This window comes from Schistocerca piceifrons, chromosome 1, assembly GCF_021461385.2.
Source record: "Schistocerca piceifrons isolate TAMUIC-IGC-003096 chromosome 1, iqSchPice1.1, whole genome shotgun sequence".
NCBI lineage: Eukaryota > Metazoa > Arthropoda > Insecta > Orthoptera > Acrididae > Schistocerca > Schistocerca piceifrons.
Genome location: NC_060138.1, coordinates 1,206,961,778 through 1,206,987,165, shown reverse-complemented (window position 1 = coordinate 1,206,987,165; position 25,388 = coordinate 1,206,961,778). Strand labels below are relative to the sequence as shown.

General features: G+C 44.1%; 1 non-coding gene across 1 annotated transcript; it reads left to right on the top strand.

The window, feature by feature from the left end:
* Nucleotides 1-9,149: 9,149 nt before the first annotated feature.
* Trnat-ugu lies at nucleotides 9,150-9,224 on the top strand. Its single transcript has one exon. It is a non-coding gene; the product is annotated as a tRNA-Thr (tRNA).
* Nucleotides 9,225-25,388: the final 16,164 nt, after the last annotated feature.

The window sequence follows — 25,388 nt, the reverse complement described above, 5'->3', positions numbered from 1 at the left end:
CCAGCGGAGCGCGAGAAAGACGCGTGCCGCGTCGCAGCTGGCCGGGGTAAACATCGCGCAGCACTGAGTCAACAACACAGCCGCCCCGGGGCTGAGTGGGGTGGGGTGGGGTGCCGTGTGGCAGTCTGCACCCGCTGGAGTCCAGAGGGTCTTCATCAGCAGTGACCGGCTTCGCTTCGAAGGACTCTTGCCGAATGGGCGAGTCCCAGGACACATTGTGTTCCAGTGTGCAATGTTAACAGCATATACAGGGTGTTACAAAAAGGTACGGCCAAACTTTCGGGAAACATTCCTCACACACAAAGAAAGAAAATATGTTATGTGCACATGTGTCCGGAAACGCTTACTTTCCATGTTAGAGCTCATTTCATTACTTCTCTTCAAATCACATTAATCATGGAATGGAAACACGCAGCAACAGACTTCAAACACTTTGTTACAGGAAATTTTCAAAATGTCCTCCGTTAGCGAGGATACATGCATCCACCCTCCGTCGCATGGAATCCCTGATGCGCTGATGCACCCCTGGAAAATGGCGTATTGTATCGCAGCCGTCCACAATACGAGCACGAAGAGTCTCTACATTTCATACCGGGGTTGCGTAGACAAGAGCTTTCAAATGCCCCCATAAATGAAAGTCAAGGGGGTTGAGGTCAGGAGAGCGTGGAGGCCATGGAATTGGTCCGCCTCTACCAATCCATCGGTCACCGAATCTGTTGTTGAGAAGCGTACGAACACTTCGACTGAAATGTGCAGGAGCTCCATCGTGCATGAACCACATGTTGTGTCGTACTTGTAAAGGCACATGTTCTAGCAGCACACGGAGAGTATCCCGTATGAAATCATGATAACGTGCTCCATTGAGCGTAGGTGGAGGAAATGGGGCCCAATAAATACATCACCAACAATGCCTGAACAAACGTTCACAGAAAATCTGTGTTGATGACGTGATTGCACAATTGCGTGCGGATTCTCGTCAGCCCACACGTGTTGATTGTGAAAATTTACAATTTGATCACGTTGGAATGAAGCCTCATCCGTAAAGAGAACATCCGAACTGAAATGAGGATTGACACATTATTGGATGAACCATTCGCAGAAGTGCACCCGTGGAGACCAATCGGCTGCTGATAGTGCCTGCACACGCTGTACATGGTACGGAAACAACTGGTTCTCCCGTAACATTCTCCATACAGTGACGTGATCAACGTTACCTTGTACAGCAGCAACTTCTCTGACGCTGACATTAGGGTTATCGTCAACTGCACGAAGAATTGCTTCGTCGTTATAGGTCTTCCCCAGTCGCGAGTCATAGGCTGGAATGTTCCGTGCTCCCTAAGACGCCGATCAATTGCTTCGAACGTCTTCCTGTCGGGACACCTTCGTTCTGGAAATCTGTCTCGATACAAACGTACCGCGCCACGGATATTACCCCGTGCTAATCATTACAGCAAATGGGCATCTGCCGACTCCGCATTTGTAAACATTGCACTGACTGCAAAACCACGTTCGTGATGAACACTAGCCTGTTGATGCTACGTACTGATGCGCTTGATGCTAGTACTGTAGAGCAATGAGTCGCATTTCAACACAAGCACCGAAGGCAACATTACCTTCCTTCAATTGGGCCAACTGGCGGTGAATCGAGGAAGTACAGTACATACTGACGAAACTAAAATGAGCTCTAACATGGAAATTAAGCGGTTCCGGACACATGTCCACATAAAATCTTTTCTTTATTTGTGTGTGAGGAATGTTTCCTGAAAGTTTGGCCGTGCCTTTTTGTAACACCCTGTACATCAGAGTTTAATCATAATGTTTATAAGACAAATGTTGATGGTGTTAAGACAGCAACCAGCCACAAATTTGTTTTAAGTTCCTTTATTCATAAAATAAATTTGTGGCTGGTTGCGCCGGCCGCAGTGGCCGAGCGGTTCTAGGCGCTACAGTCTGGAACCGCGCGACCGCTACGGTCGCAGGTTCGAATCCTGCCTCGGGCATGGATGTGTGTGATGTCCTTAGGTTAGTTAGGTTTAAGTAGTTCTAAGTTCTAGGGGACTGATGACCTCAGAAGTTAAGTCCCATAGTGCTCAGAGCCATTTGAACCATTTTTTTTGTTACTGTATATTTACAATTTTTATTTATCGACCTTCTGACAGCAACTGAATAAAACACAATTTTAGTGCCATTCGCGTTTCGCCTTTATTTTCTGCAAGGCATCATCAGTGGTCGGTTGCGTGGACAGTTTCCTACAAATTACGCTCTTATTGCATTTTTGGTGCTGTTCTTCTTCTTATGAATGCCAATTTGCGTGTTTTTCCCACATTCCACAGCACTATGAACTGAACGCTTGTTTCAATGCAATGTTTTGGTTTCTGTTGCCGACTGTCAAAATGCCTCCCAGAAAATAAGGGCGAAACGCATATGGCACTAAAATTCTGTTTCATTCAGTTGCTGTCAGACGGTCCATAACTAAAAATTATCAATATACCGTAATATCAGTCGGCAACAGAAACCAAAACATTGCATTGAAACAAGCGTTCAGTTCATAGTGCTGTGGAATGTGGGAAAAAACCGCAAATTGGCATTGATAAGAAGAAGAACAACACCAAAGATGCAACAAGAGCGAAATATGTTTGAAATTGTCCACGCAACCTGCCACTGATGATGCCTTGCAGAAAATAAAGACGAAACGCGTATGGCACTAAAATTGTGTTTTATTCAGTTGCTGGCAGACGGTCCATAAGTAAAGAATTATCACTATACTGTAATATTTCACGCAACTGAGGAAGTCAGGACTACAAAAGTTGAAGATGTCATTTTTTGGTGGCTGGTTGCTGTCTCAACACCATCAACATTTGTCTACAAATAACAGCCACGGTCGTCAACCATGTCATCATACGGCAAAATTGCAGTAATCGTTATAGGTCCTGAGTGATGAGAAATTTTAAATACCAGATGCCATTTCTTCTCAGTCACACAGTGAAGACGTCAACAGGCGTCATCGAAATCCACAAAACAGGCTTAGAGCGGGCAACACGTGCAGTGTAAGTGCCAATAAGAGAAATGTGTGGGTGATGTATCACATACATCTACAGGGAAACAAGTAAAGACAAACTGAACCATTTATTACACCATTAAAGTGTAAAGATTCCCATGGTTATGCTGATATTTCAAGTAGGGATTATGCAGATGAATACTACTTCCATTGGGTCTGTATTCGGACATTTGTGCAATGTGTCTTTCTGGTATGATCAGTTTCCTGGCAGACTAAAACACTCGTCAGTGAAACCATTTTACAAAAAGGTTGAAAAGGTAACGTAGACAGCCACAGGTCAACTTCTTTGCTGTCAGTGCCTTCAAACGTTTTCGAGAAAGCAGTATATAGGCGCATCTCAGTACACATAATTTGCTGTCATACTCTCAGTTTGGCCTCTGGAAGGGAGTCTCCACAGAAAATGGTATATATTCTTTTGTTCCTGAGGCACTAGCTGGAGTAAACGGTAGATTGAGGACAGTAGGTACTTTCTTTGATTTAACGAAAGTAAGAGGGTCACTCCAAAAGAAATGCACACTATTTTTGTAAAAATACAGTTTTCCTTCTGCTTGTGTGAAAGTTCTACAGTGTGTAGATACATCCTTCCTGCTTGTTTCCAAACTTAGTTCAACCTGTTCCCGTGAGTGGCGCCGCCACAGCATGTCTTCAAGATGGGTGCTACACTTGACGTTCGTCAGAAGCTACGTGCTGTCAGAATTCCTGTGCTGTGAAAACGAGACAGTGGGAAACAACCACAAGAGGTTTAAAAAGGTGTATGGAGATGCTGCTGTCGATCGCAGTACAGTTAGTCGGTGGGCAAGCAGGTTACGTGATGAAAGCGGGCACGGCAATATTGAGGATTGTCCTCGCGGCGCACTGCACACACTCCAGACAATGTGCAGCGAGTTAACGAATTTGTGACTGCTGACAGACGCATCACAGTGAACCAATTGTCACGCTACGTTGGGATAGGGGAAGGAAGTGTTTCAGTATCCTGCAAAGTGTTGGCGTTAAGAAAGTTTGTGCCAGGTGGGTTCCCAGAATGTTGACAGTGGCTCACAAAGGAACAGGAAAAACGGTATGCAGCGAACTTTTGGAACAGTGCGAGAATGGTGGAGATGAATTTCTTGGAAGAATTGTGACAGGTGATGAAACATGGCTCCATCATTCTCACCAGAGACGAAGAGGCAATCAGTGGAGTGGCATCATGCAAATTCACCCAAGAAAAAAAAATCAAAACCACACCTTCTGCTGGAAAAGTTATGGCTACCGTGTTTTTCGATTCCGAAGGACTCTTGCTTGTGGACATCATGGCAAGTGGAACCACCATAAATTCTCATGCATATGTGACGACGCTGAAGAAACTTCAAACTCGACTGAGTCGTGTTCGACCACATCGGCAAAAGCAGGATGTTTTGCTGTTGCACGACAATGCACATCCACATGTCAGTCAAAAAACCATGGAAGCGATCACAAAACTCGGATGGACAATACTGAAACACCCGCCTTACAGTCCCGATCTGGCTCCATGTGACTATCATCTCTTTGGGAAAATGAAAGACTCTCTTCGTGCAACAATGTTTGAAGATGATGACTGCCTTGTACACACTACCAAACAGTGGCTCCAACAGGTTGGTCCAGAATTTTACCGTGCGGGTATACAGGTGCCGGTTCCAAGATGGCGTAAGGCAGTTGAGAGGGATGGAAATTATGTGAAGAAATGAAAATATTGTTCCTAAAGGATGTATCTACACACACAAACATATAAAATAAAAGATAGATCTACAAAAAAATTGTGTGCATTTGTTTTGTAGTGGCCCTCGTATATCATTCTGTGGGCCATCCAAACTTTTTCGTAAGTTGGAACATTATGGGATTAGGGCAAAAGATGAACATTGGATCACTTCATATCTCGAAAGTATGAAGCAGAAGGTTGTCCTCCAAAAACAGGAAAGAACCTGAAATGTCACAAAACGCAATGCTCATCGTTTCTGCTAAGGAACTCACAAAAAAAGAAATTTTACTGTCCGGAGGTGGACAAATGGTCAGTAAAATCGACGATTTAAAATTCTCATGATTGAGGGTGAATGGAAGCTTTTCTTGGAAGTATCACGTTGACCTTGTGCAGGAACGGAATGCTATTATCTCCACTAAAAGAAAGTGACTCCCACAGTCTGTGACACTGAAAAACGAGTTCATTCTGTTTACTTTCACTCTATTACCTCGTGTGATGTTATGTTTTGGCATAAGTCTCTGCACTCACGAAGAATATTCTTAACCCAGGTTGCCACACTGAGGGGCTGCCGTCCGCGATACTAACGAGTCTGGACACCCCTGCTCTAACACTTGGGCTCTAACGTGGCTGAAGTAAATTGCTTAAGAAGCTCTTAAATGTTTCTCTCTCTCTGCCTTTCTTTCTTTTCAAATAAAATTCTCATCAATACGAACACCAAAAAACTGGCAATATAGTGCCTTGCTTCTTTTGCTCGAGTTCTCTTTATAATATACCGTTTGGACCCACACTGGACCGCATTGTTCTTAATTCTGGCGAGTATTCCTCTTAGCCGTCAGGGGCTATGGATGTTTTCTGCTCCTGAGTGCGTGTCATTCCTGTTACCGGATGCACTTTTACTGCTTTTAGTGGCTGGAGAAAATAGTCGTGTTCTGATAAAAATTCTGCTCTGATATCTGTCGTGAGGGTCATGGCCATTTCCTAGTTGCTTCTAACCAGTCCTGTGCACTTGGTGTCACTCTTTTTCCCTTTAGACACAGTGCTGAAGATCCTTGACATGACTCTACAGTTGCTCATCCTATGTACGTAGATTAGTCTGTCCATTCTCATTGCTCTGTATGTGTCGGCAAAGTTGTTTCTTGTGTTTGAATGTATATATCTTCTTGTTTGACGGAACATACAATTTTTCGCAGAATTTTATTATCCGTTTGTTCTAGTTTCGTGAGTTGTCCACTTACGAACATTGTGAGGCGTTGTGGTGTTACAAAAGTTTCGGCCAAGGCAAAGTGATTTAGATCTGTGAATGGTGTTACACAGATAGTAAGCTTTCTCCAGTTTGATGCACTTATTGTTCGTACACAGATCCTCATTGAGTTTCGGAGTTACCCACTCTCTGAGGTACTTGAACGAGTTAGTCCTAGATTGTCAACGTGTTACCGTATGCCATCGTGCCGAGTGCACCTATGATGAGTGTGACGAATTTTGTCCTGGTAATGTTCAACGAAACTTAAGCTGCTGTCTTGTCGAGGGAGCAGAGTTTGTACGTAGTTGCTTCTACAACGGATGCTTCAAGCTTATCACAGATGATGGACAGTTTTGTGCGCGGGATCGAATATGTTGCGTACGTTTTTGGATAGGTTCCGCTTTTAGCAAAACACAATTTTGTGTTTTAACTCAAACATATTTCACTGCAGTTGCAGCATCTTCAGTGGGATTTTATTTTATGGGTGTTAAAGATATAGTATGTTCTTTACTGTTTGTATACGTGTAGCTATTAGTTTTTAAATTGTAATTACAGATATTTGAAAAACACATAAAATGATAAATTCATACCTTTTCACCACATGGTGTGGTTTTTTGATGTATTGTGTTTCTACACTGACTGTTTTGTTCCACAGTTTGTCATCTGCAATCACTTACACCTTAGAATAGATAAATTGTTGAAGCCAAAACTACGATTTGAAAATTGTTATTTCTATGCCGGAAATTATTTAATTTTGTGTGTGTGCCTATTTACAGTATGTTTGACTTACGTTTTCTTTTTCCTCATCTTCAACAATGTCAGACACTATATATTAAGCTGTCACTGTCACTGTTTCACTGTTTATCAGCTGTAAAAACAAACATGGCGGACAGTGGAAGTGTTGAAGGTGTAAAAACAAGATTGCTGACAGTGGAACATTTGAAGGTGTTCCTGGCGGTTGTTCTGAATCTTTCAGAGGTGTCTGTGCATTTTGTGTGTGTGTGTGAGAGAGAGGGAGAGAGAGAGAGAGAGATAGAGAGAGAGAAAGAGAGAGAGCAGATTTGAGGATTTTTCATTATTATTGTTATTATTAGAACTTTTTTTCTTTTCTGTGTGTGTGTGTGTGTTGTGAAAAGGGAGAGAGAGAGAGAGAGAGAGAGAGAGAAAGAGAGGGAGCAGGTTTGAGGATTTTTCATTATTATTGTTATTATTATTACAAGTACTTTTTTTTCTTTTCTTTGTGTGTGTGTTGTGTGTGAAAAGGAAGAGAGAGAGAGAGAGAGAGAGAGAGAGAGAGAGAGACTGAGTGTGACAGTAGGTTTGACGATTATTTTTTCCTTTTTTTGTTTGTGTGTGTGTGTGGGGGGGGGGGGGGGAGCTCTATAGGTTGGTCTTGTCTAATAATTCAAATATCTGTAATTACGATTTAAAAACTAATAGTTACCTGTATACAAACAGTAAAGAACATTCTTTACCTTTAACAACCATAAAATAAAAGCCCACTGAAGATGCTGCAACTGCAGTGAAACATGTTTGAGTTAAGAAACAAATTTGTTTTGCTCAAGGCAGAACCCATCCAAAAGCATACGTATTGTTAAAGCAAATACGGAAAAAGAGCTTCAACCCCAAGATGATGAATATGATGCGTTTTCTTAAAATTGAGAGTGGGACCATATAGTGAAAACCAGTCAGTCAGCAGTCCTTCAATTTGGCGCATCACCGAAAGACTTAAGCCCAAACAAGCCACCTAGTATAGACGACATTGCTCAGAATTACTGTGATCCTTGGGAGAACTGCAGAATATACTTAAACTTCTCAAACTGATATACGAGATACACACCGATCAGCCAGAACGCTATGACCACCTGCGTAATAGCCGGTATGTCCACCTTTGGCACGGATAACAGCGGCGACGCGTCGTGGCATGAAAGCAATGAGGCCTTTTGGTAGGTCGCTGGAGGGAATTGGCACCACATCTGCACACACAAGTCACCCAATTCCCGCAAATCCGGGGGAGGGAGCCAATGAGCTCTGACGTCACATTCAATCACATCCTAGATGTTAGATTGGGTTCAGATATGACGAGTTGGAGGGCCAAAAAATGGTTCAAATGGCTCTGAGCACTATGGGACTCAACTGCTGAGGTCATAAGTCCCCTAGAACTTAGAACTAGTTAAACCTAACTAACCTAAGGACATCACAAACATCGATGCCCGAGGCAGGATTCGAACCTGCGACCGTAGCGGTCTTGCGGTTCCAGACTGCAGCGCCTTTAACCGCACGGCCACTTCGGCCGGCAGTTGGAGGGCCAGCATATCGACTGGAACTTGATACTACTTTCCTCGAACCACTCTATCAACTCCTGGCCTGGCGACATGGCGCATTATCTTGTTGAAAAATGCACCTGTCGTCGGGAAATATGACCGTCATGAAGGGGTGTACGTTGTCTGCAACCAGCGTACGATACTCCTTGGCCGTCATGGTGCCTTGCACGAGCTCTACTGGACTCATGGATGCCCACGCGAATGTTCCCCAGAGCACAATGGACCCCCCCGCCAGCTTCTCTCCATTCCGCAGTACAGGTGTCAAGGAGCTGTTCCCCTGGAAGATGACGGATTCACGCCCTCCCATCGGCATGTTGCAGAAGGTACCAGGAGTCATCAGCCTATTGCCGATGGTCACGTGCCCATTTCAGTCGTAGTTGCCGATGTCAGGGTGTTAAGGTTGCCACATGCATGGGTCGTCGACTGCGGAGGCCCATCGGTAGGAGCGCTCGGTGCACTGTGTGTTCACACACACTTGCACTCTGCCCAGCATCAAAGTCTGATGCTAGATCCGCCATAGTTCGCCGCCTGTCACAATTTACTAGTCTGCCCAGCCTACGACGTCCGACATCTTTATGAAGATGGCATCTGTTCTTTCGGACATATAGTTAAGGCTAACCGGCTAATGACCTCCTTCAGTGCAGTTGCACACGATTTGCCTGCACTCTTACGGGACTCGGTGGATTATCTGCCACGAGTAATGGGTATAATGGCAGGGGTACTGCGAATGTAGTGTGTGGACTATAAGTTGGGAATGTGGGTCTCAAGGGGAGCGTGAGAGGGATAAATCCCTGCAGTCGCACTATCCTCTGTGCCCTCGGTGGCTCAGATGGATAGAGCGTCTGCCATGTAAGCAGGAGATCCCGGGTTCGAGTCCCGATCGGGGCACACATTCTCAACTGTCCCCGTTGATGTATATCAACTCCCGTCAGCAGCTAATGGTATTAATTGTAATTCCGACATCTTTTGTGGTGCAGGGAAGCCCAACACCGCGTCGTCCGGTGGTGGTTTCACTTTGGTTTCGCCACCTGCAGAAGCCGTGCCTTCACAATATGCCCTCGATCAGGTTCAAATACATCACTTCCCCATTCTACACACGGACAGCATGCTCACTGATATTGCATCCACCGTGCTTGGACCGGTTTATATCGATAGTAGGTCGGTGGTCGTAATGTTCTGCCTGACCAACTGCACAACTTGAGTAAGAGAAGGACACATCGTCAGGCATCAAGGAGTCGTCAGTTTGGTAAGGAGGAGAGTGGATGGAAGGATGCCGTGTGGCGAGGGCCTCCCGTCCGGTAGACCGGTCGCCTGGTGCAAGGCTTTCAATTTGACGCCACTTCGGGGACTTGCGCGTCGATGGGGATGAAATGATGGTGATTAGGACAACACAACACCCAGTCCCTGAGCGGAGAAAATCTCCGACCCAGCCGGGAATCGAACCCGGGCCCTTAGTATTGACAGTCCGTCGCGCTGACCACTCAGCTACCGGGGGCGGACAGGAGGAAACTGAGGGTGAGAGACTATAGTAAGCAGATTGAAATGCATGCAGGTTGCAGTAGTTATCCAGATGTGAAGAGACTAGCACAGGATAGACGAGTGTGGGGAATTGCATCAAATCATACTTCCAAGTGGAGGCCACAACAGCAGTCGGAGGTGGGCGTACCAGTTACGCGTGTTCAGAGTGGAACGGCGTGCAGAATCAGAGCTAGCCAGGGCGCGGCTTATGGCGCGGTCTCTTACTCAGGTCTCAGCTGCCGCCCACAGCGGGGGCGGCCGTTACTGCCAACGGGACCGCTCGGTGCGTGCGTGAGTGGACTGCAGCAGTGCGTGCGCTGCGTGTAGGAACTCGCCGGCTGCACGTGCCACGCGCAGGGCTCGGCCCCCACGTGCAGAGTCCGCTGGCTGCAAGTACCCGCCAGCTTACGACCCTAGGACCACATAATAGGCTGAGGCAGCTCAGAGAGGCGTCTGCGTGTGCACTGCCTGACAAATAAAGTGAAGCAACCAGAATACCTGGTCGGATACAAAGGTAACTTTGGACATCGGCGGGTATGTAAATGATTAGAGATGCAGATCTCTGTGACAGGTTTCGCGCATTAAATAGCATTAGTGTTGTTCGTGTTTAAGTGTTGTTACCAGGTCTTGGAGGGTATACAGGGTGAAAGGTATTCAAACCGACAAACTGTGGGAGGTTGCAGGTGACATCAAAACAAAAATTTTTCCCTAATGTCATTTTCTCCTATGAGGAGTATTTAAACCGGTAGAGGAAGATTTACCTGGCGGCAAATTAATTAAACCAACAAACACTTTTCCATTTCCTTATGACCAAGAGACAACACATTAACACAACCCAATTTCAATTACAGTAGATTTTCAAAAATGCCTCCATTGACACGTAAACGAAGGTTACACCGTCGGATCATGTTCTGCCCGACACGGGCAAAATCCCCAGGAGTATCCTGAATTGTTCCTGCTGCTGCTGCTATCCGGGCAACCAGATCCTCTTCTGATGCAACAGGAGTTGCCTAAACAAGGTTGCGCATCTCTCCCCACACAAAAAAGTCCAGAGGGGACATATCTGGGGATCGAGCAGGCCATGGTACAGGACCACCTCTGCCAATCCATGTTTCTGGGAACCGTCGGTCCAGGAATCGACGCACACGACGACTGAAACGTGCCGGCGCCCCGTCATGTTGGAACTAATTTCTTGTAGGGAGCGGGACGTCTTCCAGCAACTTCCTCAAATTGCAGCGTTCTTGCTGTGCGACGGCGTCCCCATCCAGGTAATCTGCTAAATGACCCGGTCTCACGCAGACGTTGGTACACTGCAGCAAAGGTCGTATGATGCGGGATACGGCGATTAGGATATTGTTGTTGATAAACCCGCTGTGCAGCTCGTCCGTTGTGGTGCGCTACGTAGTACGCACCAACCATATCAGTGTACTCACTCCAGGTGTATCGCTCCATTAGTAAACAGAGACAATGCACTACAACACTGGTGGACAGCAGTTGTCTACAACTGAAGATCGTAATACGGCCTCTAACAACTGAAGAGCGTAATATGACCTCCACTGGTTTAAATAATCCTCATAGGAAAAAATGACATTAGAGAAAATTATTTGTTTTGATCCCTACAACCTCCCAGAGTTTGTCGATTTAAATACTTTTCACCCTGTATAGGGGCCTTGAATAGCCTCAGATGTTGAGAGATTGTTGTGACTGGCACGGTGATTCTGCCTATTCGTGTGAGACGGCTGAGTCGCTTCTCTATATTCATTTAAGATCTCTGCATCCAGCCTGGTTGGCCGTGCGGTCTAACTCACGGCTTTCCGGGCGGGAAGGAGCGCCTGGTCCCCGGCACGAATCCGCCCGGCGGATTTGTGTCGAGGTCCGGTGAACCGGGCAGTCTGTGGATGGTTTTTAGGCGGTTTTCCATCTGCCTCGGCAAATGCGGGCTGGTGCCCCTTATTCCGCCTCAGTTACACTATGTCGGCGATTGCTGCGCAAACAAGTTCTCCACGTACGCGTACGCCACCATTAAGCAACCACGCAAACGTAGGGGTTACACTCGTCTCGTGTGAGACGTTCCTTGGGGGGTCCACCGGGGGCCGAACCGCACAATAACCCTGGGTTCGGTGTGGGCGGCGGAGCGGTGAAGCGGTTTGCGGTAGTCGTCGCCCACTGCGGCTGCGGCGGGGACTGAGCCTCTCCGTCGTTTCTAGGTCTCCAGTAAACATACAGTACAATATAATACTGCGGTCGACTCCGTTGTCGACTCTTTGCGCACGCTCTGCCTCTTTCTGTCACGTGCGTAGTGAGGCTGGAGACGGAGACGTGCGTGCGGTCGGCGAGTGTGTACTGTGTCCGGTGAGAGGGCGATGGTCTTGTCTGTGTGGCTAAACCATGTGAACATGTGAAAGTGGCTTTGGAATGTATCAGCCTGCAACCGGATACCCTACAGAATCAAACGGTGGGAATTATTCAGGTTCCTAAGGTCCTGCTGTACATATGTGTATTGAATTTCGTGCTGTTTGCAGTTAACGGGTCTCCCAGTATTTGGGCATCAATGTTATCTGTTTGGCTCTAATCACTATGGGACTTAACTTGTGAGGTCATCAGTCCCCTAGAACTTAAAACTACTTAAACCTAACTAACCTGAGAACATCACATACAATCATGCCCGAGGCAGGATTGGAACTTGCGACCGTAGCAGCAGCGAGGTTCCGGACTGAAGCGCCTAGAACCGCTCGGCCACAGGGCCGGCTATCTGTTTCGTATTACGGAACAGTGATTACTTGTGTGAATGAGGTTTGCCTGTTTTGGACGCACTTGAGAAACGGACAAGGAGTGTATCTCTAAGTGTGTATTTGTGCACTCCGAAATAACCACATGTTCGATTTTCTGGCTGTCTGCTAGTACTTGGGTAATGTGTTTTGGAAATTTGTGGTAAGGCTCTATGGGACCAAACTGCTGAGGTTATCGGTCGCTAGACTTACACACTACTTAATCTAACTTAATCTAACTTACACTGAGGACAACACACACACCCATGCCCGAGGGAGGACTCGAACCTCCGACGAGGGGAGCCACACGAACCGTGACAAGGCACCTTACACTGCACGGATACCCGGGCGTTGGGTTGGGTTGGGTTGTTTGTGGGAAGAGACCAGACTGCAAGTTCATCGGTCTCGTCGGATCAGGTAAGGACGGGGAAGGAAGTCGGCCGTGCCCCTTCAGAGGAACCATCCCGGCATTTACCTGGAGCGATTTAGGGAAATCACGGAAAACCTAAATCAGGATGGCCGGGCGCGGGATTGAACCGTCGTCCTCCCGAATGCGAGTCTAGTGTGATAAGCACTGCGCCACCTCGCTCGGTACCCGGGGGGCCGCTAATGTGTTCAGAGGTAAAGCGGAAGGGTCTTCATGACGTAAAATTTATTGTGCGCCAGAGTCCTGTCGTATAGTAATTACTGAGTGTGTGTTTATGGAATACATATGCTGCAATTAATCGGCTCTGGGGTTATGTTATGAGTTAAGTTACAAGGGCGTCATTTTGCAGAATGACCAGCTTCTTATATATTTGAGTATATTATCACTTCCTGCTCCGGCAGTAATAAGATGCTGTAGGTAGCTGATGTTTGAGTGGAAAAGTACTGAGCCATAATGAATTTAGCAACGTTTCTAAAAACACAAATTAATTTATTTTTAAAAAGCAAAAACCCAAGAACAACATTAACAAATTGCCTCCAGAACTGAAAAGACTAAATTTCAATAACATAACTGATAGCAAACACCCCAAAACGGCAACAACACAAAATCACTTCCTTTTAGTAAAGAATATTAAAAGGAGTAAAAAATACATTTACTTTACAAACAGCAAAACATATGATCGAATGAATATGTCACAAATATCAGCCATCGGCTATTAGCAGTAATTAACAAAACGCCATTGCCTTCGAAGGAGCCATTACGACCGACGACTGACAAATGATGTTAAAAAAATGGTTCAAATGGCTCTGAGCACTATGGGACTTAACTGCTGAGGTCATCAGTCCCCTAGAACTTAGAACTACTTAAACCTAACTAACCTAAGGACATCACTCACATCCATGCCCGAGGCAGGATTCGACCCTACGACCGTAGCGGTCGTGCGGTTCCAGACTGTAGTGCCTAGAACCGCTCGGCCACTCCGGCCGGCCAAATGCGGTTCAAATTTATGATGATAGAGGCGGTGGCAGAGACGACGCCAGTAGCAATAATTCCTCCTTCTCTACTAATAGAGGACGGCAGTTGTCGCTACCACATTACTACAAACCTTCATTAAAAATTTCAGTCATGGTACACAGGCATCTTTAACTAGACGACAGTTAACAAGAGATACAATCACCTATCCTGAAACACAGAGGGAATTCGTTAATTATTTAGTAAAAACTAAACACACTACAAATGCAGAAAAGTACGGACGCTATGCAGGAAACTTTGACTTGACTACTGAGGCATAAAATTTTTCTTTACTATTTTCGTTTTTTGTAGATGCAAACAATTTGGTAAACGGCTCGAGCTCGTCATACTAACCAACGGGTAACTACAGACATACCTAAGAAATAAGGTAGCTAGATTAAGTAGTTTTCACCGACTATAAAGTACAATTCGTAAATCAGAAGAATTACATCTGCATTCTGTACCCTTAGATTCTAAAATCAGTTTGGAATAGTGACAACCACAAGCCCACACACATTGACAGAACTGTCTCAAGTTGTTGTTGTTGTTGTTGTGGTCTTCAGTCCAGAGACTGGTTTGATGCAGCTCTCCCTGCTACTCTATCCCGTGCATGCTGCTTCATCTCCCAGTACCTAGTGCAACCTACATCTTTCTGAATCTGTTTAGTGTATTCATCTCTTGGTCTCCCTCTACGATTTTAACCTTCCACACTGCCCACCAGTACCAAATTGGTGATTCCTTGATGCCTCAGAATATGCCCTACCAACCGATCCCTTCGTCTAGTCAAGTTGTGCCACAAATTCCTTTTCTCCAATTCTATTCAATACCTCCTCATTAGTTATGTGATCTAGCCATCTAACCTTCAGCAATCTTCTGTAGCACCACATTTCGAAACCTTCTATTCTCTTCTTGTCCAAACAATTTATCGTCCATGTTTCACTTCGATACATGGCTACACTCCATACAAATGCTTTCAGAAACGACTTCCTGACACTTAAATCTATGCTCGATATTAACAAATTTCTCTTCTTCATAAACGCTTTCTTTGCCATTGCCAGTCTGCATTTTATATCCTCTCTATTTCGACCATCATCAGTTATTTTGCTCCCCAAATAGCAAAACTCATTTACTACTTTAAGCTTCACATTTTTTAATCTAATTCCCGCAGCATCACCTGATTTAATTCGATTACATTCCATTATTCTCGTTTTGCATCTGTTGATGTTCACCTTATATCCTTCTTTCAAGACACTGTCCATTCCGTTCAGCTGCTCTTCCAGGTCCTTTGCTGTCTCTCACAGAATTGCAATGTCCTTTACTGCTTGCTCAATATACAGATTGAATAACATCGGGGAGAGGCTACAACCCTGACTCACTGCCTTCCCAACCACTGCTACCTTTTCATGCCTCTCGACTCTTATAACTGCCATCTGGTTTCTGCACAAATTGTAAATAGCCTTTTGTTCCCTGTATTTTACCCCTGCTACCTCCAGAATTTGAAAGAGAGTGTTCCAGTCAACATTGTCAAAAGCTTTCTCTAAGTCTACAAATGCTAGAAACGGAGGTTTGCCTTTCCTTAATCCATTTTCTAAGATATGTCGTAGGGTCAGTATTGCCTCACGTGTTCCAACATTTCTACGGAATCCAAACTGATCTTCCTCGAGGTCGGCTTCTACCAGTTTTTCCATTCGTCTGTAAAGAATTCGTGTTAGTATTTTGCAGCCGTGACTTATTAAACTGATAGTTCGGTAATTTTTACATCCGTCAACACCTGCTTTCTTTGGGATTGAAATTATTATATTCTACTTCAAGTCTGAGGGTATTTCGCCTGCCTCATACATCATCCTCACTAGATGGTAGAGTTTTGTTAGGCCTGGAACTCCCAAGGCTGTCAGTAGTTCTAATGGAATGTTGTCTACTCCCGGGGCCTTGTTTCGACTTAGGTCTTTCAGTGCTCTGTCAAACTCTTCACGCAGTGTCATATCTCCTATTTCATCTTCATCTACATTCTCTCCCATTTCTATGATATTGTCCTCAAGAATATCGCCCTTGTATAGACCCTCTATATACTCCTCCCACCTTTCTGCTTTCCCTTCTTTGCTTAGAACCGGATTTCCATCTGAGCTCTTGATATTCGTGCAAGTCGTTCTCTTTTCTCCAAAGGTCTCTTTAATTTTTCTGCAGGCAGTATCTACCTTACCCCTAGTAATATGCTCCTCTATATCCTTACATTTGTCCTCTAGCCATTCCTGCTTAGCCATTTTGCACTTCCTGCCGATATCATTTTTGAGACGTTTCTGTTCTGTTTTGCCTGCTTCATTTACTGCATTTTTGTATTTTCTCCTTTCATCAATGAAAGTCAGCATTTCTTCTGTTACCCAAGAATTTTTACTACCCCTCGTCTTTCTACCTACTTGATCCTCTGCTACTTTCATTATTTTGTCTCTCAAAGCTACCCATTCTTCTTCTACTGTATGTCCTTCCCCCATTCTTTTCAGTCGTTCCATAAAGCTCTCCCTGAAGCTCTCTACAACCTGTGGTTCTTTCAGTTTATCCAGGTCCCATCTACTCAATTTATCACCTTTTTGCAGTTTCTTCAGTTTTAATCAACAGTTCATAACCAATAGATTGTGGTCAGAGTCCACATCTGCCCCTGGAAATGTCTAACAATTTAAAACCTGGTTCCTAAATCTTTGTCTTACCATTTTATAATCTATCTGAAACCTGTCAGTATCTCCAGGCTTCTTTCGTGTATACAACTTTCTTTTATGATTCTTGAACCAGATGTTAGCTATGATTAAGTTGTGCTCTGTGCAAAATTCTGCCAGGCGGCTTCCACTTTCATTTCTTACCCCCCAATCCATATTCACCCACTACGTTTCCATCTTTCCCTTTTCCTACTATCGAATTCCAGTCACCCATGACTATTACGTTTTCGTCTCTCTTCACTACCTTAATAATTCCTTTTATCTTACCATACATTTCTTCAATTTCTTCGTCATCTGCAGAGCTAGTTGGCATAAAAACTTGTACTACTATGGTAGGTGTGGGCTTCGTGTCTATCTTGGTCACAATAGTGCGTTCACTAAGCTGTTTGTAGTAGCTTACCCGCATTCCTATTTTCCTATTCATTATTAAACCTACTCCTGCATTATCCCTATCTGACTTTGTATTTATAACCTTGTATTCGCCTGACCAAACGTCTTGTTCCTCCTGTCACCGAACTTCACTAATTCCCACTATATCTAACTTTAACCTATCCATTTCCCTTTCTAAATTTTCTAATCTACCTGCCCGATTAAGGGATCTGACATTCCACGCTCCGATCCGTAGAACGCCAGTTTTCGTTCTGCTGAGAACAACGTCCTCCTGAGTAGTTCCCGCCGGGAAATCCGAATGGGGGACTATTTTACCTCCGGAATATTTTACCCAAGAGGACGCTGTCATCATTTATTCATACTGTAAAGCTGCATGCCCTCGGGAAAAATTGCGGCCGTAGTTTCCCCTAGCTTTCAGCCGTTCGCAGTACCAGCACAGCAAAGCCGTTTTGGTTAGTGTTACAGGGCCAGATCTGTCAATCATCCAGACTGTTGCTCCTGCAACTACTGAAAAGGCTGCTGCCCCTCTTCAGAAACCACACGTTTGTCTGGCCTCTCCACAGGTACCCCTCCGTTGTGGTTGCACCTACGGTACGGTTATCTGTATCGCTCAGGCGCGCAAGCCTCCCCACCAACGACAAAGTCCATGGTTCATGGAGGGAGGGAAACTCAAGTAACACCACACAAAACCTTCATAAATAACACATTTATATGCATAACAACGGGCAACCGTGATACGGAGTCAAAATAGCCACCATGCGACACCAAGCGACGTGAACACTAAACGGACGTTCAACGTGATTTCTAGTAAAATCCAGCGCCCATTGACAAACGCGCTGGTCGCGGTGGCCGAGAGGTTCTAGGCGCTTCAGTCTGGAACCGCGCCACCGCTACGGTCGCAGGTTCGAATCCTGCCTCGGGCATGGATGTGTGTGATGTCTTTAGGTTACTTAGGTTTAAGTAGTTCTAAGTTCTAGGGGACTAATGACCCCACATGTTAAGTCCTATTGTGCTCAGAGCCATATTACTCGTACAGAGACTCAACGTTCCTTTGTTTAATAGCGCGTCGTCAAAATAAGTATGAAATGCTAATGTCTTTGCAATACATAATGTCGACTATTGGGTTAAAGTTCGTAGCTATTTTGCCATTTTAGAGAAGAGAAACCTTAAGTGCTTCTGCTTCTACAGTCTCAGTATCAAATGTTCACTAATTTCAATCTACTTCCTATCCCAATTCAGTATTTAACACAAATTAGAGATCAATGTCATTTCAGCGATATTACGTCTGTTCCACACTAACGGAATAACACGTAATTGTCATTTAACATCACTTTTATTAATAATCCTTTTTCTTATGACGTAAAAGTTAATGAACGATCACTATCTAGGAGGAAAGAGGGATTGATCCTAATCAAGAGATAATAGCTTTTAATGAGCCCGCAATCGTCAATTAAATAAAAAGTCACGTTCGCGGATGATATGCGAACAACTTTCGTTACGCCCGTTTTCACGTATCTGTCAAAACTAATCCTGTCGCCCACAATTCAAATTAACGCTGACGTTAACCCCTTTTGTCGGAACATCGAATCGTAACTATTGTCTGAAAGTTTATTCTAATCCCCGAATTAATTCCTTTCAGATACGCGCACGACCGAACAGACAAACGACTTGTCTTAACAACCGAACAACGCAATGACGTTACATTACGACAATGTCCGCCCAATGAATATCTCCTTGACTTTACCTTCTCTACTTTTAAATTATTCCTAATTACAATTTATTCAGCTATTTAACAAAAACATCTAACAAAAAAATAAAATAAATTTATCCCAACGTAAAAGATCCGTTATACCATCCAGTGAATTATAGTAATGAATCTAAAAAAAATTATACAAACGCATGGGCATGGCAGTTTTGTTAAAGGCCCGTTCATGTGTTTTTAAGGTGTTTCTTCTCTCTGTGCTTACTCTAAAATCGGACTTCGTTATCAAACAGCACCCAAAGACGTCGGTGGATCGAGCTGGATAACTTTTTGCTTAGAAGCATGGAACCTTTTGCCATGCCAAGTCACCCAACAATCTTACAATGACTAAAGACACAAATTACAACACACATAGGTTAGTAATAACAGTATATCCTGAAATAAAAGCCGGCCGCGGTGGCCGAGCGGTTCTAGGCTTTTCAGTCCGGAACCGTGCGACTGCTACGGTCGCAGGTTCGAATCCTGCCTCGGGCATGGGTGTGTGTGATGGCCTTAGGTTAGTTAGGTTTCAGTAGTTGTAAGTTCTAGGGGACTGAGGACCACAGATGTTAATTCCCATAGTGCTCAGAGCCATTTGAGCCATTTTGAAATAAAAACACAATTAACAGTACACTTACATTATGTAATTACGAATGCAGTTTGGTTGCAACTCATGAATATATAAATAAAATAATGTAGGATTAATGGCGGTGGGCCAAATACGTCCGATCTGGACAAGAGCTAGAAAACGAATGGTGTCTCTTCATCTTTCGCCAATAATATGACGATCAAAAGTTTTCAAAACTTTCCAGCGGCTGCATACAATATTTATACAGCCGTGGACTATATCTATGGCTCAAATTTTTGGTTATTTCATTACTTATAACAACTATTTTTTTTGCTAATAAAACCCAGCATGCAAATGTGCCTCTAAACACGCTCCATGCACTCTTATGGCCACAACGATTCCAAATGCGCGAGAATTACGCGAAATTAAACGCGGACGTACGGCTCAGTAGGTATGTAGCACAATATTGTGATACTATAGGAGAATGTTTAAGATGTGGTGAACTGATAAGATAAGGAATGAGGAAGTTCTCAGCAAAGACGGCGAAGATAGGAACATATGGAAAACACACTGTGAAGGAGAAGGGACAGGATGACAGGACATCATGGAATACGTTCCATGATACTAGAGGTAGCTGTAGAGTGCAGTCACAAGACAGATAACTCGAAAAGATGGATAGATACTTTTTTGCGTTAGCTGTCTGCATAAAAGTTCACCTATGTTTCTCATTCGTTATTTGTGAAACCATCTGCTGGCGGGTGTCCGCAAATCCCTATAGATTCAGCTCTGTGACATGAATGAGCATACAAACCATCTGCGTACTTAGTTTGAAGGGAAGGAAAACTAGTGCTTCATGTCCATTTAGGGACTGAGTATAATATCTGATTGTGGGAGGCTGTGGAAGGAAATTCACCGCCCTTTTTCAAAGGAATGATCCCGGCATTCCTCACAACTGATTTGGGGAAACCATGGAAAACATGAATGTCGAATGCTGGACGAGTATTTGAACTGCTGACATCCAGAAAGCGAGTGTAGCGTGCTAACCATTCTATGGTGTCACTCAGTGTCCCAGTAAAGGTGCTGATGTGATTTATTTAATTAATTTGCTGGTGTCAATTACTAAGCATAATATTCTCTGTACTCCGTAGAGTAAATTCGCCTCTAGCAAGATTAATATAATCCCCCCGACTGTACACTGTCTACCACGCAAACGAAACACACGCACGCTCATCACTAGACCGGTAAGGCAACTACCGCCTACGTCACAGGCAGGAACACCTCACTTTGAGTATTGGTGTTCCTCCCCCGCACGCAGCAGTTACAATGAACTATTAAAAGCTCCTACGTAATTACCACGAAACATAAGCTGTGGGTTCTCTATAAGTTTACATTTTCACAAATACTGTCGCTAATAACTTTCCGGGAAGTTTGTAAAGAGGTGTGTTTAAATTACTTCCGACCCAGTTACAGGAAATTAGCTACGCTCAATTTGGTGCTGTTCACTCTGTCGCTCTCAGCCAGTCGACTGTGAGTATTTGCACTGGGAAACTACGCGACAAACACCACTTCGTTACTAACACTGTCGGCAACAAGCTCTTACTGAAGTGTCTGACACAGTTTCACTATTATGCTGACTTTGGTGTACAAAAGATCGCGTGAATCTCTTTTCGAAAGAATTAACAACTTTCTAAAGGCTCTACGACTATGTAATGCAGCGTAAAGCAAGAACACAGACTACAATGAAATGAATACCCATAGCTGCATACAGGCGTTGATATAAGTCAACGGGGACAGTTGAAAATGTGTGCCCCGACCGAGACTCGAACCTGGGTTCTTCTGCTTACATCTCAGACGCTCTATCCATCTTTTTTATTTGTTTTTGGTTCATCTCATTTTGTTCTGTATTATTCGTGGAATTTGTTCTGGGCGGACGTCCGATGTCACCCGTTTAGGTTCTTTGTTGATCCATTCACTCAGTTTTTTATTACAGAGAGTAGCTAACCCCCTGACCGAACACGCTGAGTTACCGTGCCCGCATCCACCTGAGCCACCGATGACACAGCGGATAGTGCGACTGCAGGGACGTATCTCTGGCACGCCTCCCGTGAGACCCATATTCGCAACTTATTGTTCCGCACTATATTCATAGTGCCCCTGCCCATCATACTCATTACTCGCGGCTTTACCGCCGATTCCCATAAGAGTTCGGGCACTGTTTGTGCATCCGTACAGAAGAAGATGGTCAAATGGCCGGCGAGCCTTAACTAAATATATATGAAGATGGTATACACGAAGATGATATATCTTCATATATATAAGAACACAGACTGCCAACGCGTTTAGGACAGTATTGTGTGGATCGTTCCCACATTCAGAACCATCTTTCACGCAATATCTTGCACAGAAACGCCCTATGAAGCTGTAGTTTTCGGAGACATGGTTCTGACAACTGCAACAGATTTCGGAAAACATTTCCGTCCAGATGTCTACCGTGCTAAATATGGAAACGATGAAATCAGCTGGAATGTAGTTGTAAGTAGGCTGTTTAGGTTTTTATGTTGGTAACGCCACGTGGTGCTCTGTATGAAAATCGCTGACTGCGCTGTGTGCAGTCTCTGGCTGGTTGTACTCATTGTTGGAGTATTCGCTTGTGTAGTGTTGGGCAGTTGGATGTGAACAGCACTTAGCATTGAGCAGTCGGAGGTGAGCCGCCAGCAGTGGTGGATGTGGGGAGAGAGACGCCAGTGTTTTGAGAGCGGACGACCTGGACATGTGTCTGTCAGAAAAAGGAAATTTGTTTAATTGGGTATCACAAAATTATATATATATGAATTTTGAACGCTATTAAGGTAAATACATTGCTTGTTCTCTATCAAAATCTTTCATTTGCTAACTATGGCTATCAGTAGTTAGTGCCTTCAGTAGTTAGAATCCTTTATTAAGCTGGCAGTATTGGCGCTCGCTGTATTGCAGTAGTTCGAGTAACGACATTTTTGGAGGTAATGATTCATGAAAGGTCTGGCAGTATTGGCGCTCGCTGTATTGCAGTGTCTGTCAGAAAAAGGAAATTTGTTTAATTGGGTATCACAAAATTATATATATATGAATTTTGAACGCTATTAAGGTAAATACATTGCTTGTTCTCTATCAAAATCTTTCATTTGCTAACTATGGCTATCAGTAGTTAGTGCCTTCAGTAGTTAGAATCCTTTATTAAGCTGGCAGTATTGGCGCTCGCTGTATTGCAGTAGTTCGAGTAACGACATTTTTGGAGGTAATGATTCATGAAAGGTCTGGCAGTATTGGCGCTCGCTGTATTGCAGTAGTTCGAGTAACGACGATTTTTGTGAGATAAGTGATTCATGAAAGGTATAGGTTATTGTTAGTCAGGGCCATTCTTTTGTAGGGATTAGTGACAGTCAGATTGCGTCTCGCCAAAAAAAAAAATATTGTGTGTCAGTTTAGTGATGATCAGAATAAGTAAAGAGAAAAATGTCTGAGTACGTTCAGTTTTGCTCAGCTGTTTGAAAATCAAATAACGTTGAAGTTTTACCAGCATTGTCATTATTAATTTTCAAAGGGGACCTTTCAAAGTATTCGCGGAAGACTCCATTCACTGACTGCACTCACACATTCAAGCAGGCTTGTAATGACTTGTGGATTTGTGTTACCATTTTTGTAAGCCTTAACGCCATAAAACCGCACTGCTGCCCAACGGTTTGGCGACATTCGGCATAAAAAACTCGTACCTACTTTTTCAGCTTTTATTAGTACAGAATTTAGCGAATTATAGACCGCTTCGAAACTAAGACAGAAGTATAGTTTTTTTTTCTTTTTAACTGCCCAGAACTTCTTCATACGCTGTCTGATTGCCTGCTTCTGTTAATTTGCCATCACCCTCCCAGCTTGTGAATTTCATTGATGGACAGGAAATTTTGCACTATGGATCAGTAGCTTGAAACTTCCCCTGTGCTGCACGATGTCTTCTGTGACATTACGTTTCCTCGAGTCCTTTCTTGTCTCTTCCAGCCGTCCTAAGGTGTCTTCCAGTTTGGAAATGAAATTAAAAATGTTCCTCTTTAGCCTCTTGTCATTAATTCTGTAAATATGACCAAACAACTTTAATCTCCTCTTTCTTATTGAGCTTGTGATTGATTCTATGTCCCTATGTAGTTCTTCACTTCCCTTCCTCGTCCAGCGGTTACATTTGTTCTTTTGTGGCCCTAAATTTTTTTATAATATTTTCTTTCTCTCTTTCCCAATCTACCTTGTTCACCTCTTTTATTCAATGTTAGGTATTGAGATCCGTTAAGTGCTTCCGGTTTAAGTACTCTTGTGTACTATAATGTTTTTTATTCTAGTCATTGGTTACAATATCAGTTCTTTTCACGATGACGGTTTCAGTCAGTAATGACCATCCTCAGATGTTTTCTACACCATGTCCTGAAATGATGAGGCCGTAATGGCATCGTTACAAGATGTAAATATACGCAGGACATCATCGTTACATAGATCTAAAATAAGGTGTAGAATAGGTCACAACGTCCACACAGTCATTTTTGCAACTCAAAGTGTTTAATTTTTGCCTGGAATAGTACTGGTCTTTTATTATACCGGTTTTGGGTGAGTTTGTATGATAATTCCATTTTCGTCAATCTCTCTGTACTTCTGGTGCTCTCTTACCAATTTTATTGCATCTATTGTCCCAAATATTTAAAATTATCAGCTCTTTTTTATATTTCCATATTGTGTTTCTATAGAGTTTTCTCTGTGGTGTTTATGCTCGACTTATTCTGTTTTCTAATATGATATTAGTAATCCGATTTTAGCTGCAATTTCATGAAGTGTTTCTATAATTATCTTTGTAATGGTTTTGCTTTCGTAAATTACCGCAATATCGTCAGGAGACGATAGGCACCTCAAATCTTCCTTGTCCTAGATGGATTCCTTCGATATTTTTCTCTTGTAGCTCTTTATCCCACTCTCCCATGATCTTGTGTAAGACGAGATGGAAGAGAGCGCGTGAGAACCTATCGCCTTGTCCATCATCCGTGTTAATTCCGAAGGGTTCATAAACTTGTCCTAGAAATTTAACTTTTGATGTTGTGTCTGTTTGTGTCTCTTCAAGTAATTGGTGGGTTTCTCGACGCAACTTTATACAATGTGAAAATCTTAATAGCTCCACGAGCAAGTTGTAAAACAGTTGCAACAGTAGACTGACCGATAGGCTTTAAGAGCGCAGTTAAAAACACGAAATATACTTGAATTACTCGTTTGTTTACTTCGTGCACAGTAGGGCAAATGTTTGAATGCCTTTGCTCTTCATTGCGGGACTGTGCTCTGCGACTGCGTTATCTGGGCACTGTGTGATGACGTTTCGTTGCCGCGCGGGGTTAGCCGATCGGTCTCAGGCGCTGCAGTCGTGGACGGTGCGGCTGGTCCCGGCGGAGGTTCGAGTCCTCCCTCGGGCATGGGTGTGTGTATTTGTCCTTAGGATAATTTAGGTTAAGTAGTGTGTAAGCTTAGGGACTGATGACCGTAGCAGTTAAGTCCCATAAGATTTCACACACATTTGAACATTTTTGACGTTTCGTTGAAGCTATGTCGTTCAGACCTTTTTTAAAGGCTCTTACCAATAAGGTAAGCTAAAGTTCCGCGTTCTGGACCTAGACACACCAATTGGGCTCGACCGACCGCAGTGTCATCCTGTGCCATTGGCGCCATTGGTTGCGGTGTGGAAGAGCACATTGTAAGCACACTGCTCCGTCGTTGTAGGGTTTCTTCACCGCCGAGCCGCTACTATATGGATCGAGCAGCTTCTCAGTCACGAGGCTGGATTCACCCCGTACCAGTCCAGTCTGGCAATACCGGTAATCAAACCAGGGCTCCCGCACTGCAGTCAGCCACGCTCACCACCCAGC